Below are 12,990 nucleotides of genomic sequence, written 5' to 3'. Positions count from 1 at the left end.
TAATGTCTTTGTCAGCAGTACTTTCTGTACACTACTCGTTGGTTTATCCATACATCTCCTACAGTTACTTCCTACGGAGAAGTAACTTCTTTGCAACTACAGAAGAGTAGAGGTTCTACAAAATAAAGTTGTCAGAACAAACTGTAGGTATGCCCAGGATGTGCCTGACGCCTGTACTTGCTTTACGTCCCAAATGCTCCTTAATATTGGTAAAATAAGAGACTACCAGGCTGCAGTATTTGTTTTTGAGTGTATTAATGGTTTAACTCTCAAAGTTCTTAAGAGTTTGGCCATAGTGAAATGCAAAATTATGGAACTAGGCATAGTGAAAATTTAGTTTTTGACTTACGTCCTGAGTGTTAAAACGCATGGGTCTATCTGGGTCAAGCGTGGACAGCGAGTTCTATTCCGACAGCAAAGGTACTCAGTTTAAAAAGAAATTAAAATATTATTTCCGGTAGGGGGGTTAATAGTTGAATTTCGTTACGTGAGGTAGGGGAAACCAGATGTGCTGGGGGGAAGTAAGGGTGGGCAAAAAGATAAGGTGGAAGAGAGAGGAGTTGAGTTTTGATGAGAGATGAAGACTGGATGTATTATTATTGTTATTATTACTTATTCTTTTGGGACTGTTAAAAGTAAAAATTTGTATTTGAACTTGAACAATCAGTTGATACCCAAAGATAACTAAACTTTCAAAGAAAAAGCTATATCTCTATAAGCTAACTGGTGGCACATGGTTTTGGCTAATTTTTTTGCTGACTAGCCCCAGTCCACACTAGTCCCAGTAAAATCACAGATACGGAGCTTTAACTAGTAAAAAAAAGCGAGCGTCAAAGAAAGATGGCCAAAAAATGAGAAAAGATAAGTTAGAAAACCTGTATTTGGACGTCCACAGAATTTAAATACTAAAAAAGAATTGTTGTTTAACAACACCTGACAAAATCCGGATTTTCCAACCAACTGGGAATGATTCCTATACAAACTTTTTGTAAAGGAACAGCCCGTCCTTCTACAAAACAAAGAGAATGGAAGATTTCTGCACATTAAACATGCTTTCAGGCAGCCGGAGACAGAACGGGAGACTCGTTTTATTTACAACTGAATCCGCTGACTTCACGAATTGGGCATTGTCAATCCTAGACCAGTCAAGGAAATATTTAGGGACTGAGGAGACAAGGAGGAGCACTAGGGTTTTCAAAATCCGGTACACAATTGAATAAGTTGTAGGCAAATGATTGAATAAAAGATAGTCAAACAAATCAAACCTGTGTTTGAACCTGTGTCAAACACAGGTTTCAAACCTGACAAAATATTTGCATATAGACGTTATATATCTAATATATCTAGATGTAATCTATAAATCTAAAATATGCAAAATTAAACAACAACGACTCACATGTTAACGTTGTACGCGGAGACACTCACGAGGCAAATTTAGACCCAAATTAGAATATAAAGTAACCTCAAACACTATATTTTATCAAACAGTTTGTGGTAACGAATTGTACGTAATTAAGGAGCGACCCGGCTCAAGAGTACCCGAAACTCTAAAAAACGGAAGTTCTACACCAATAAATATATCAAATGAATATGCTGATTTTAAATATTTTCATTTTACTGGTTATGCTGAATTTTAAATACGTAGGTTTCATTAAGTTTAGTCTCATCCATCAAAGGTTACGAGCCTGATTTTCAAAAAAAGGGGTAAATACCCCTTAAAAGCCATAGAATCCTAATGAAAATCACACCATCAGATTCAGCATATCAGACAACCCTACAGTAAAGGTGGTTCTAGCCCCCCCCCGACGATTACCCCCCAGTAGAAAGGCCCCTATTGATCCGAGCAGGAGTCCAAATATGGGCATAGAGTCCCTAGGGAGAACACGTGGTTAATCGGTCAATGACCAAGTCTGACAAGTGATGTTAAGGTTGATTGATTTGTCACGAAAGGGGAATTAATTTATTGTTTCCAAGGAGAATTGTCTCCGGGACGAAGTTTATTAATATCTTTGGAGTTCAACCAGGAGAATTGTTTATAGAATTATTGAGTAACGAAAGGGGAATTAATTTATTGTTTCCAAGGAGAATTGTCTCCGGGACGAAGTTTATTAATATCTTTGGAGCTCGACCAGGAGAAGTGTTTCCGGAATTATTGATTCACGAAAGGGGAATTAATTTATTGTTTCCATGGAGAATTGTCTTCGGGACAAAGTTTATTAATATCTTTGGGGTTCGACCAGGAGAATTGTTTCCGGCGAATGTTTTGATCTTAGAGATGAAGAGATTAACACGGGAAAGGGTTTTCCAGTAATTTCAAATGTGACAGCGCAGGGATGCCAAAAACAAAAGGAACACGCTGAAATTACGTTTAGGGGTTATTTGGACGAAACCGTTTTAGACATTTTAGGGAATTATTTCGGTGAAACAGTTAGAGACATTTTAAAAGATGATTTTAGAAGATGTTTTAGAAGAGGATTTGAGCGTGAAACCCTGTGGTCGTTATAATACACAAGTTCCATTTGAACAGTGTCGTGAGGTCCCCTACCCCAAACCCAAAGGGTTCCCATCCCCCTAACCCAACCCCAAAGGAAGCCCCCGGCCCCAAAGGTCCCCCCGGCTCCCAAAGGGCCCACTGGGCCCCCATAAGGGCCCCCGGCTTCCTAAAGGCCCCAGAGCCCCCATTTTTAATACTTTTTTAAGGCGTTATTATATCTTTTCAGAACAATTTATTTTCTTAATGTCCATTCTAAACCCATTTTATAAGTTGAAATGGGCGAAACCGTTTTAGACATTTTAGGGAATTATTTCGGCGAAACAGTTAGAGACATTTTAAAAGATGATTTTAGAAGATGTTTTAGAAGAGGATTTGAGGGTGAAACTCTATGGTCGTTATAATACACAAGTTCCATTTGAACAGTGTGGTGAGGTCCCCTACCCCAACCCCAAAGGCCCCCGGTCCCCCTAATGCCCCTCAAGCCCCCCAAAGACCCCTGGGACCCCTCCTCCCATTTTTTTAAAATAATTTTTTAATTTTTTTAACATGGGTATTTTTTTAACTTTTTTACGTATCTTAAAATGACATGAAATATGCTTACGACTCTACCAATCGTACTCTGTGCTTGTTCATAGACACGACGCGGCTTTCCCATTGGTACTCTATGGCAGGTTATCGACACTACCTAGTTTAATGCGTGCATTAAATCAGTATTTTTTACGCAGTGGAAGGATAAACACACAATTCATATCTGTAAAAAAGTGAAGATGAAATATTCGACGAAAGTATGTGCACATGAAAAAATCATCGTCGTGTTGAATGCTGACAAGGAGAAATACCTGAACTATGAAACGAGTGCAAGTGGTAACACTATTGGAAATGTTTGCATGCGTTGTCATGACAGCGAGAAGTTAGATTTCCTTGGAGTACCCAAGAATTTCAATCGTGTAAACGGTGGATATGTGAGAGTAACATTACCAGAGAAATTAGTGCTCAAAGAGAATGCAAACTTAAAAATAATTCTCGATGATCGGGGACAACTCCTTGCTACTTTTGCTGGTAACATATTACCTGTTGATACATCCTATCATCATCTTTCCGGTATTAGCATTTTAAAGAGAACAAGAAGAAGACAAGCATACTCCTGCAATAATGTCATTAATCATATCTGGTCAATATGCCAAAACTGCTATCTATGTAAAAATAATGTGAAAATAGACAGTGAAATCGCAGGCAGAATAAAAAGGACATTAGCAGGCAATATCATCAATGAATATAAAGATGAATTTGACGGAAAGTGAAGCGCAAATGTACTAATAATGTATAATAATGTATTTAACGTATTTTTATATTAATATTCTACATGTCGTTATTTCATTAAAAATATCTTATGCATTATTTTGTTAAGTGTTCATTATTTTTAGGGTATGCTAGAACGTCAAACGTTCAGAATATCTATTAAAAAGGTCAGAGGCGTAAGAAAAAGAATTTTTAGAGATAAAAATACTACTAGCAGGCTCAATTTTTCATAGAAGATAGAAAAGGTCAAGATCTCTTCTGAATTTTACCAAAGAACACAATTCATTTCTAATTTCACCAGAGAAAATAAAAAGCTTCCACTTTAGTTTTAAGTTCACCAAGACATAAAAATTTAAAGTTCACTTCTAAATTTTTCCGTAGAATATAGGAAAAGTTATACTATGATTGTGATTATTTTCCATGAAGATAAAAAGTTTCACTTTAATTCTAAATTTTCTTAAATTCAATTCCGACCTTTCTCAAAGAGATGAAAAAATTTAAAGTTCTGTTCCAAATATTTTTCCGAGAGAAGAAAAATTCAAATTCAATTCTGAATTTTCACAATGAAAATGAAATAAGTTATTGACCAATTCTGTTTTCCAAAAATAATATAACAATTTTCCTCTTCAGTTCAGATTTTTCTCAAAGAGATGAACAAATTTAAAGTTCTGTTCCAAATATTTTCCCGAAAGAAGAAAAGTCCCAAGACATAAAAAATTTAAAGTTCACTTCTATATTTTTCCGTAGAAGATAGGAAGTTATGCTATGATTGTGATTATTTTCCATGAAGATAAAAAGTTTCACTTTAATTCTAAATTTTCTTAAATCTTAAAATGACATGAAATATGCTTACGGCTCTACCAATCGTATTCTTTGCTTGTTCATAGACACGAAACGGCTTTCCCACTGGTACTCTATGGCAGGTTATCGACACTACCTAGTTTATTGCATGCATTAAATCAGTATTTTTTACGCAGTGGAAATGATAAACACACAATTCATATCTGTAAAAAGTGAAGATGAATTATTCGACGAAAGTATGTGCACATGATAAAATCATCGCCGTGTTGAATGCTGACAAGGAGAAATACCTGAACTATGAAACGAGTGCAAGTGGTAACACTATTGGAAATGTATGCACGCGTTGTCATGACAGCGAGAAGTTAGATTCCTTTGGAGTACCCAAGAATTTCCATCATGCAAACGGTGGATATGCAAGAGTAACATTACCAGAGAAATTAGTACTCAAAGAGAATGCCAACGTAAAAATAATAGTTGATGAAGAGGGACAACTTCTAGCTAATGGTTCTGGTAGCTTGTTAGCCGTTGATAGATCTTATCGCTATCTTTCCGGTGTTAGCATTCGAATGAAAGCTAAGGGAAAAAGAAGACAAGCATACAGCTACACCAACATCATAAATCATATCTTGTCAATGTGCCAAAACTGCTATCTATGTAAAAATAATGTGACAATAGACAGTGAAATCGCAGGCAGAATAAAAAGGACATTAGCAGACAATATCATCAATGAATATAAAGATTAATTGACGGAAAGTGAAGCGCAAGTGTACTAATAATGTATAATAATGTATTTAACATATTTTTATATTAATATTCTACATGTCGTTATTTCATTAAAAATATCTTATGCATTATTTTGTTAAGTGTTCATTATGTTTTGGGTATGCTAGAACGTCAAACGTTCAGAATATCTATTAAAAAGGTCAGAAATGTAAGAAAAAGAATTTTAGAGATAATGATACTACTAGCATGCTCAATTTTTCATAGAAGATAGAAAAGTTCAAGTTCTCTTCTGAATTTTACCAAAGAACACAATTCAATTCTAATTTCACCAGAGAAAAAAAAAGTTGCCGCTTCAGTTTTAAGTTCACCAAGACATAAAAAATTTAAATTTCAGTTCTAAATTTTTCCGTAGAAGATAGGAAAAGTTATACTATGATTGTGATTATTTTCTATGAAGATAAAAAGCTTCACTTTGATTCTAAATTTTCTTAAATTCAATTCCAACTTTTCACAAAGAGTCAAATTTAAAGTTTTGTTCCAAATATTTCCCCGGAAGAAGAAAAGTTCAACTTCGATTCTGAATTTTCTCAAGGAAAATGAAATAAGTTATTGATCAATTCTATTTTCCCAAAATAATATAAAATTTTCCACTTCAATTCAGATTTTTCTCAAAGAGATGAAAAATTTAAAATACGGTTCCAAATTTTTCATAGAAGATAGAAAAGTTCAAGTTCTCTTCTGAATTTTACCAACGAACATAATTCAATTCTAATTTCTCAAGAGAAAATTAAAAGCTTCCACTTCACTTTTAAGTTCACCAAGACATAAAAATTTAAAGTTCACTTCTAAATTTTTCCATACAAGATAGGAAAAGTTATACTATGATTGTGATTATTTTCCATGAAGATAAAAAGTTTCAATTTAATTCTAAATTTTCTTAAATTCAGTTCCGAACTTTCTCATAGAGATGAAAAAATTTAAAGTTCTGTTCCAAATATTTTCCCGGAAGAAGAAAAGTTCAACTTCGATTCTGAATTTTCTCAATGAAAATGAAATAAGTTATTGATCAATTGTATTTCATCAAAATAATATAAAAATTTTCCACTTCAGTTCAGATTTTTCTCAGAGAGGAAAAAAATTAAAATACTGTTCCAAATTTTTCTTAGAAGATAGAAAAGTTCAAGTTCTCTTCTGAATTTTAGCAAAGAACATAATTCAATTCTAATTTCTCCAGAGAAAATAAAAAGCATCTACTTCAGTTTTAAGTTCACCAAGACATAAATAATTTAAAGTTCACTTCTAAATTTTTACATAGAAGATAGGAAAACTTATACTATTATTGTGATTATTTTCTATGAAGATGAAAAGTTTCGCTTTAATTCTAAATTTTCTTAAATTCACTTCCGACTTTTCTCAAAGAGATGAAAAAATTTAAAGTTCTGTTCCAAATATTTTCCCAGAAGAAGAAAAGTCCAACTTCGATTCTGAATTTTCTCAATGAAAATGAAATAAGTTATTGATCAATTCTATTTTCCCAAAATAATATAAAATTTTCCACTTCAATTCAGATTTTTCTCAAAGAGATGAAAAATTTTAAATACTGTTCCAAATTTTTCATAGAAGATAGAAAAGTTATAGTTCTCTTCTGAATTTTACCAACGAGCATAATTCAATTATAATTTATAAAGATAAAATAAAAAGCCTCCGCTTCAGTCTTAAGCTCACCAAGACATGAAAAATTTAAAGTTCACTTCTAAATTTTTCCGTAGAAGATAGGAAAATTTATACTATGATTGTGATTATTTTCAATGAATATAAAAAGTTTCACTTTAATTCAAAATTTTATTAAATTCAGTTCAGATTTTTCTCAAAGAGATGAAAAAATTTAAAATATTGTTCCAAATTTTTCATAGAAGATAGAAAAGTTCAAGTTCTCTTCTGAATTTTACCAAAGAACACAATTCAATTCTAATTTCTCCAGAGAAAATAAAAGCTTCCACAGATTATTTTCCATGAAGATAAAAAGTTTCACTTTAATTCTAAATTTTCTTAAATTCAGTTCCGACTTTTCTCAATGAGATGAAAAAATTTAAAAGTTCCGTTCCAAATATTTTCCCGGAAGAAGAAAAGTTCAACTTCGATTCTGAATTTTCTCAATGAAAATGAAATTAGTTATTGATCAATTCTATTTCACCAAATTAATATAAAAAGTTTCCACTTCAGTTCAGATTTTTCTTAAAGAGATCAAAAAAATGAAAATACTGTTCCAAGTTTTTCTTAGAAGATAAAAAATTTCAAGTTCTCTTCTGAATTTTAGCAAAGAGCATAATTCAATTATAATTTCACCAGAGAAAAAAAAAAGCTTCCACTTTAGTTTTAAGTTCACCAAGACATAAAAATTTAAAGTTCACTTCCAAATTTTTCATAGAAGATAGAAAAGTTCAAGTTTTCTTCTGAATTTTACCAAAGAACACAATTCAATTCTAATTTCTCCAGAGAAAATAAAAAGCTTCCACAGATTATTTTCAATGAAGATAAAAATTTTCACTTTAATTCTAAATTTTCTTAAATTCAGGTCCGACTTTTCTCAAAGAGATGAAAAATTTAAAGTTCTGTTCCAAATATTTTATCGGAAGAAGAAAAGTTCAACTTCGATTCTGAATTTTCTCAATGAAAATGAAATAAGTTATTGATCAATTCTTGAAAAAATTTAAAGTTCTGTTCCAAATTTGTCATAGAAGATATGAAAAGTTATACTTTGATTGTGAATATTCTTCCCAAAGATATGGAGCTCCACTTTAATTCTGAGTTTTCTCGATGAAGTGTAAAATGTACAAGTTCTCTTCTGAATTTTCATAGAGGAGAGAAAAAAAATTAGCTCAATTCTGAAATTTACCAATGAAAATGAAAAAGCTTCCATTTCAGTTCCTAATTTCTCAAAGACATAAAAAATTTAAAGTTCATTTCTAAATTTTTCCATAGAAGATAGGAATGGATATACTATGATTGTGATTATTTTCCATGAAGATAAAAAGTTTCACTTTATTTCTAATTTATCTGAAATTCAGTTCATTCATATAACCATCAAAAACAATCGGTTAGGTCCACGGACCAGGATCCCCACCCCAGGGGCCACAGGCCGAAGGCGGCACAGTCGGGGTCTCCATCCACAGGATAGGTTAGGTTACCTAACATTTCTAGGGTTAGCAGGTTAGATTATGTTAGGTTAAGTGGCCTTAACCTAACCCGGGTTAGGTTAGGTTACCTAACCCAAACTAGGGTTAGCAGGTTAGGTTAGGTTCGGTTAAGTGGCCGGCCACTTAACCTAACCTAACCTGCTAACCCTAGTTAGGTTAGGTAACCTAACCTAACCTGGGTTAGGTTAAGGCCACTTAACCTAACCTAATCTAACCTGCTAACCCTAGAAATGTTAGGTAAGCTAACCTATCTTGTGGAAGATGACACTAACTGTACCGCCTTCGGCCTGTGGCCCCTGGGGTGGGGATCCGGGTCGGTGGACCTAACCCATTGTTTTTGATGGTTAGATGAATGAACTGAATTTAAGAAAAATTAGAAATAAAGTGAAACTTTTTATCTTCATGGAAAATAATCACAATCATAGTATATCCATTCCTATCTTCTATGGAAAAATTTAGAAATGAACTTTAAATTTTGTATGTCTTTGAGAAATTAGGAACTGAAATGAAAGCTTTTCATTTTCATTGGTAAATTTCAGAATTGAGCTAACTTTTTTTCTCTTCTCTATGAAAATTCAGAGGAGAACTTGTACATTTTACACTTCATCGAGAAAACTCAGAATTAAAGTGGAGCTCCATATCTTTGTGAAGAATATTCACAATGAAAGTATAACTTTTCCTATCTTCTATGAAAAATTTGGAACAGAACTTTAAATTTTTTCAAGAATTGATCAATAACTTATTTCATTTTCATTGAGAAAATTCAGAATCGAAGTTGAACTTTTCTTCTTCCGGGAAAATATTTGGAACAGAACTTTAAATTTTTCATCTCTTTGAGAAAGGTCGGAACTGAATTTAAGAAAATTTAGAATTAAAGTGAAACTTTTTATCTTCATGGAAAATAATATGTGGAAGCTTTTTATTTTATCTGTAGAAATTAGAATTGAATTGTGTTCTTTGGTAAAATTCATAAGAGAACTTGAACTTTTCTATCTTCTATGAAAAATTTGGAAGTGAACTTTAAATTTTTATGCCTTGGTGAACTTAAAACTGAAGTGGAAGCTTTTTATTTTCTCTGTAGAAATCTGAATTGAATTATGTTCTTTGCTAAAATTCAGAAGAGAACTTGAACTTTTCTATCTTCTAAGAAAAATTTGGAACAGTATTTTAAAATTTTTCATCTCTTTGAGAAAAATCTGAACTGAAGTTCAAAATTTTATATTATTTGGTGAAATAGAATTGATCAATAACTAATTTCATTTTCAATGAGAAAATTCAGAATCTAAGTTGAACTTTTCTTCTTCCGGGGAAAATATTTGGAACGGAACTTTTAAATTTTGTCATCTCTTTGAGAAAATTCGGAACAGAATTTAAGAAAATTTAGAATTAAAGTGAAACTTTTTATCTTAATGAAAAATAATCTGTGGAAGCTTTTTATTTTCTCTGGGGAAATTAGAATTGAATTATGTTCTTTGGTAAAATTCAGAAGAGAACTTAAACTTTTCTATCTTCTATGAAAAATTTGGAATAATATTTAAAATTTTTTCATCTCTTTGAGAAAAATCTGAATTGAATTTAAGAAAATTTAGAATTAAATTGAAACTTTTTATCTTCATGGAAAATAATCACAATCATAGTATAACTTTTCCTATTTTCTACGGAAAAATTTTGAAGTGAACTTTAAATTTTTCATGTCTTGGTGAACTTAAAACTGAAGTGGGAGCTTTATATTTTCTCTGGTGAAATTAGAATTGAATTGTGTTCGTTGGTAAAATTCAGAAGAGAACTTGAACTTTTCTATCTTCTTTGAAAAATTTCGAACAGTATTTTAAATTTTTCATCTCTTTGAGAAAAATCTGAACTGAAGTGGAAAATTTTATATTATTTGGGAAAATGGACTTGATTAATAACTTATTTCATTTTCATTGAGAAAATTCAGAATCGAATTTAAACTTTTCTTCTTTAGGGCATATATTTGGAACAGAACTTTAAATTTTTTCATCTCTTTGAGACAGGTCGGAATTGAATTAAAGAAAATTTAGAATTAAAGTGTAACTTTTTATCTTTATAGAAAATAATCACAATCATAGTATAACTTTTCCTATCTTCTATGGAAAAATTTAGAACTGAACTTTAAATTTTTTATGTCTTGGTGAACTTAAAACTGACGTGGAAGCTTTTTATTTTCTCTGGAGAAATTAGAATTGAATTATGTTCTTTGGTAAAATTTAGAAGAGAACTTGAACTTTTCTATCTTCTATGAAAAATTTAGAACAGTATTTTAAATTTTTTCATCTCTGAGAAAAATCTGAACTGAAGTGAAAACTTTTTATATTATTTTGGGGAAATAGAATTGATCAATAACTTATTTCATTTTCATTGAGAAAATTCAGACTCAAAGTTGAACTTTTCTTCTTTCGTTAAAATATTTGGAACATAACTTTAAATTTTTTCATCTCTTTGATAAAATTCGGAAGTGAATTTAATATAATTTAGAATTAAAGCGAAACTTTTTATCTTCATAGAAAATAATCACAATCATAGTATAACTTTTCCTATCTTCTATGGAAAAGTTTAGAAGTGAACTTTAAATTTTTTTTGTCTTGGTGAACTTAAAACTGAAGTGGAAGCTTTTTATTTTCTCTGGAGAAATTAGAACTGAATTATGTTCTTTGCTAATAATCAGAAGAGAAATTGAACTTTTCTATCTTCTATGAAAAATTTGGAACAGTATTTAAAATTTTTTCATCTCTTTGAGAAAAATCTGAACTGAAGTAGAAAATTTTTATATTATTTTGAGAAAATAGAATTAATCAATAGCTTATTTCATTTTCATTAAGAAAATTCAGAATCGAATTTGAACTTTTCTTCTTCCGGGAAAATATTTGGAACAGAACTTTAAATTTTTTCATCTCTATGTGAAAAGTCGGAACTGAATTTAAGAAAATTTAGAATTAAAATGAAACTTTTTATCTTCATGGAAAATAATACAATCATAGTATAACTTTTCCTATCTTCTATGGAAAAATTTAGAAGTGAACTTTAAATTTTTATGTCTTGGTGAACTTAAAAGTGAAGTGGAAGCTTTTTATTTTCTCTGGAAAAATTAGAATTGAATTATGTTCGTTGGTAAAATTCAGAAGAGAACTTGAACTATTTCTATCTTCTATGAAAAATTTGGAACCGTATTTTAAATTTTTCATCTCTTTGAGAAAAATCTGAATTGAAGTGGAAAATTTTATATTATTTTGGGAAAATAGAATTGATCAATAACTTATTTCATTTTCATTGAGAAAATTCAGAATCGAAGTTGAACTTTTCTTCTTCCGGGAAAATATTTGGAAAAGAACTTTAAATTTTTTCATCTCTTTGAGAAAGGTCGGAATTGAATTAAAGAAAATTTAGAATTAAAGTGAAACTTTTTATCTTCATGGAAAATAATCACAATCATAGTATAAATTTTACTATCTTCTACGGAAAAATTTAGAAGTGAACTTTAAAATTTTGTGTCTGGGTGAACCTAAAACTGAAGTGGAAGCTTTTTATTTTCTCTGGTGAAATTAGAAATGATTTGTGTTCTTTGGTTAAATTCAGAAGAGATCTTGAACTTTTCTATCTTCTATGAAAAATTGAGTCTGCTAGTAGTATCTCTATCTCTAAAAATTCTTTTTCTTACATCTCTGACCTTTTTAATAGATATTCTGAACGTTTGAAGTTCTAGCATACCCTAAAAATAATGAACAGTTAACAAAATAATGCATAAGATACTTTTAATGAAATAACGACATGTAGGATATTAATATAAAAATACGTTAAATACATTATTATACATTATTAGTACACTTGCGCTTCATTTTCCGTCAATTCATCTTTATATTCATTGATGATATTGTCTGCTAATGTCCTTTTTATTCTGCCTGCGATTTCACTGTCTATTGTCATATTATTTTTACATAGATAGCAGTTTTGGCATATTGACAAGATATGATTAATGACATTATTGCAGGAGTATGCTTGTCTTCTTCTTGTTCTCTTTAAAATGCTAATACCGGAAAGATGATGACAGGATGTATCAACAGGTAATGTGTTATCAGCAAAAGTAGCAAGGAGTTGTCCCCAATCATCGACAATTATTTTTAAGTTTGCATTCTCTTTGAGCACTAATTTCTCTGGTAATGTTACTCTCACATATCCACCGTTTACACGATTGAAATTCTTGGGTACTCCAAAGAAATCTAACTTCTCGCTGTCATGACAACGCATGCAAACATTTCCAATAGTGTTACCACTTGCACTCGTTTCATAGTTCAGGTATTTCTCCTTGTCAGCATTCAACACGACGATGATATTTTCATGTGCACATACTTTCGCCGAATAATTCATCTTCACTTTTTACAGATATGAATTGTGTGTTTATCCTTCCACTGCGTAAAAAATACTGATTTAATGCACGCATTAAACTAGGTAGTGTCGATA

The 12,990-nt window shown here is 31.2% G+C and overlaps 1 protein-coding gene across 1 annotated transcript in view; it reads right to left on the bottom strand.

Annotated features, from left to right (window-relative positions):
* The window catches only part of LOC148949781 (exostosin-2-like), a 98,439-nt gene that overhangs the window by 28,453 nt on the left and 56,996 nt on the right, over positions 1–12,990 (bottom strand). The window lies entirely within an intron of this gene.

The sequence above is a fragment of the Artemia sp. Qi Xiang Cuo genome, chromosome 8 (assembly GCF_049724085.1).
Source record: "Artemia sp. Qi Xiang Cuo chromosome 8, ASM4972408v1, whole genome shotgun sequence".
Lineage (NCBI taxonomy): Eukaryota > Metazoa > Arthropoda > Branchiopoda > Anostraca > Artemiidae > Artemia > Artemia sp. Qi Xiang Cuo.
Note: the sequence above shows the minus strand (reverse complement) of the source record. Positions and strands in the feature narration are given on the sequence as shown.